This window comes from Octopus bimaculoides, chromosome 15 (assembly GCF_046866305.1).
Source record: "Octopus bimaculoides isolate indiv1 chromosome 15, ASM4686630v1, whole genome shotgun sequence".
NCBI classification, from domain to species: domain Eukaryota; kingdom Metazoa; phylum Mollusca; class Cephalopoda; order Octopoda; family Octopodidae; genus Octopus; species Octopus bimaculoides.
In genome coordinates, this window is record NC_142942.1 from 13899425 (window position 1) to 13903043 (window position 3619).

Sequence of the window (3619 nt, forward strand, 5' to 3'; positions counted from 1 at the left end):
TTTATTTTTTTTTTTTTAATATTTTTTTTTCTCCTAAACTTACTCGTTAAGCTACCAGTCCAGTCTTTTGTGAAAGAAATCACTCAAAACAATCTTTCCAAATTATGATTCCAGTATCACAAAATTCGGATTTTTTCCTGCTTCGCCTCAATTCTAACTTTTTAACACTGATCGTTCTTCCCGTTTTAATATCGCGGAGTTTACTACCTCTCCAACCGGATTATTAAACAGAGAAAACAAAAAAAAAAGAAAGAGAGAAAGAAACATTAAAGGAAAACAACAACATCAACATCGTCAAAGCAAAAAAAAAAAAAGACATTTCTGTATACATCCATACATCCATCTATACATAAATATACATAAACATACATACATCTACATACATATGTAAGAATACAGATCATATGCAATCATAATTTGTCTCTATCTCTCTCTATATATATATACACACACATAGATGTGTATAACCTGTGCTTGTGTGTATAAAGATACACCTGCAAAATATATGGTGTATAAATATATATAAATATATATATGCTTGTATTTTCTGTGTAAATTCTGTAATTGTTATAAATTGGTTAAAATTAAACACTGGACTTAACGGAAGGTAAGTCTATAATTTTTATTTTCTATCATTATACATACACACACAGACATATAATATATACAAGTGTATATAAATATATATACATATATGTATGCATTTGTGTGAGTGTATATATATATATATATATATATATATATATAGCTCCTCTTTATGTCTGATTTCATTTGCTGTTACGTATGTATATTTCAACATTTAACCACTGGTGAAAGGACCCCCCACCCAATCATGTGTAGTGTATATATATAACATTTTGTATATATTAGTAGAACTTGTCTGCGCGCGCGCGCGAGTCTGTGTGTCCGTTACGTGGGGCTTATGAGTTTGTGTGTGTGCGTGTGTGTTTATGTATGTATGTGTGTGAGTGTATTTTCATGGTAGTGAAGTGTATGTGTGTTGTCATGTGTGTGTGTGTATGTGTTTATGTGTGTCCGTTAATATTTCTGATAGTAACATGAGCGTGTGATGTTGGTGTGTGTATGCCTTTCTCTGTGTGTGTGTGTGTGTGTGTGTGTGTGTGTTTGATGTATATAATGGTGATGAGGATGATGACTGCCTGCTTGAGTGTGTATACGAAGATGAAAATAAATATAATAATGATGCTGGTGGTGATGGTGGTGGCGCTTTGTATATTTAATGTTAACGATGATGCTGTGTATGACGATGATGTTGGTGATGATGATGGTGATGTGTGGCTGGTAATGATTGTAGCTTGTTCGATTGTTTATGTGTGTGTGTGTGTGTGTGTGTGTGTGTGTGTGTGTGTGTGTGTGTGTGAATGCGAGAGAGGATGATGCTGTTTTGATGATGGTGACGACGACGACGACGATGTGTACACACACACACACACACACACACACTGATCCTACACAAAAGTCAAATCATATATTTGTATCTGTATGTATAATATACACACACTTATATCAATATACACATACACAAATACATACATACATACACACATACACACATACATACATGCATACATACACACACACATACATACATACATACATACATACATACATACATATATAATGGTTGAGTGAAATTTTGGTGTGTGTGTATGTGTATGTGTGTGTGTGTATGTGTAGTCCTTCGTGTGGCCTTGCTTGTTCTCTTGAAATTCATAATTCTGTGAGTCTTTCTTGCTTTCCATTCTTTACTTCCTTCTCCTCCACCCACCACCCCCACCCTCGTCCTTCTTTCAATTCCATATTTTCCAAATTCTTCTTCTCGCTCTCTTTCTTTCTCTTTCTCTCTCACACACACACACACACACACGCGCGGTCTCTCCACTGCTTCATAAATGCAGTGTTCTTCCACTTGTTCTTAATGTATTCTCTTCGACTCTACCGAAAATTGATTCTAACCAGAATGATGGAAGAATTTCTCTCGGAGTTTTAGTTTATTCGTTGAACGATGCCTGGTAAAAAATTGGAAGGAGAAAGAAAGAGAGAAAGAAAGAGAGATCTGTCTGGTTCAGTCATAAAACCAGGTGTGTGCGTATGACTGCATGTATATGTGTTAATATCTATGTGATTGTATATATATATATATATATATATATATATATATATACATAAATAAATACATAGATGCATACTTGTATGCGTGTGTGTGTTGTGTATACAGATATACATTAATGTATACAGAAGCATATATATGTATATATTTGTGTGTGTATGAAGTGCGTATATATGTTTAAATATATGTACATTGACGCGTATGTGTGTGTGTTCACATATATAATACACACTCACACACACACACACACACACACATATATATATATATATATATATATATATAGTGTATGGATCTCCGTCATTTTCGCCGATGACTTATTCCAATTGTTCGATCAACTGTACTGCCCACTCATTGAATTTCTAAGTGTAAGTGGTTGAGTATCTCTCAGATCCTTGTACTGGTAACACCCGTAACTTCATTCTTAGACAAAATTAGCGTGTCGCAGTATGTGACAAAATTGGCCCCTTCACTTCACCCGTATATTCCACCCGATAGCCTTTCCACGATTTCTGGGTATTCTGGTTACATTCACGTGACTTTGGGCCTGGGCCCACGCGCTACTGAGGTAAAAATGTTTTCCACTCTGTGTAATCGAACCCGGGACCTCACGATTAATGAACGAACTTTTCTTAACCGCTCGGGCGTAACTACGTTCGATTTTTTTCTTTTTCTTTTTGTTTGCTTGTTTCTTTTTATTCTTTTTTTTTTCACACATACACGTGCACACACGCACACACATACTCAAACACATTTCGCACACGCACGAGTGTGTGTACGTGTGTGTGTGTGTGTATGTGTGCGAGGGAGCGTTTGTGTGTGCGTGGTTGCGTATGGATGGATGTGTGTGTGTGTACATTCATCCATTATGAATTTATGTGTGTTTTCTATGAATTCATGTTTATACACAATCTATCTATCTATCTATCTATATGTATGTATGTGTGTATATATATATGCATCTATATAAATATATATGTGTGCGTGTGTGTATGTATATATTTTGTGTGTAGCTCTCTCTTTCCTCTCTCTTTCTCAATCTCTCTTTCACTCTCTCTCTCTCCCTCTCTCTCTCTCTCTCTCTCTCTATATATATATATATATATATATATATATATATACGTATATAAATTGAATACATCCCAGTAACGTCTGTAGATGAATTGCGTATACAAAATCCTACACTATCATCTCTTCCCTTTTCTCTTGTCCAGCCTGTATATTCACGCAAGCACACACACACACACACACACACACACACACACACACACACATATGCATTTGCGCGTGTGTGTGTGGGTGTCCCTTCGTATGAACACGTAGCGTTCATAGAGAACTAAAAGGTGGAGGGGGAAAAATAAGAAGGAAAAAGAAAGAAAAAAAGCGTCTCGCATGCATTGTATATTTTCTGTTTTCTGTACATAACCTTCACTACATCTGTTCAGTAAGTATTGAAGAGTGTGTGTGTGTGTGTGTGCGAGAGAGAAA

General features: G+C 35.7%; 1 protein-coding gene across 2 annotated transcripts in view; it reads left to right on the forward strand.

Moving 5' to 3' along the window:
- The window catches only part of LOC106873239 (plexin-B), a 287941-nt gene continuing 284322 nt past the window's right edge, over positions 1–3619 (forward strand). Inside the window, exon 1 of one of the 2 annotated variants that reach the window (XM_089363453.1) lies at positions 1–607. The gene's annotated coding sequence lies outside the window, so the exon portion shown is untranslated. The remainder of the gene's footprint in view (positions 608–3619) is intronic. The other variant, XM_089363460.1, reaches the window with a different exon arrangement.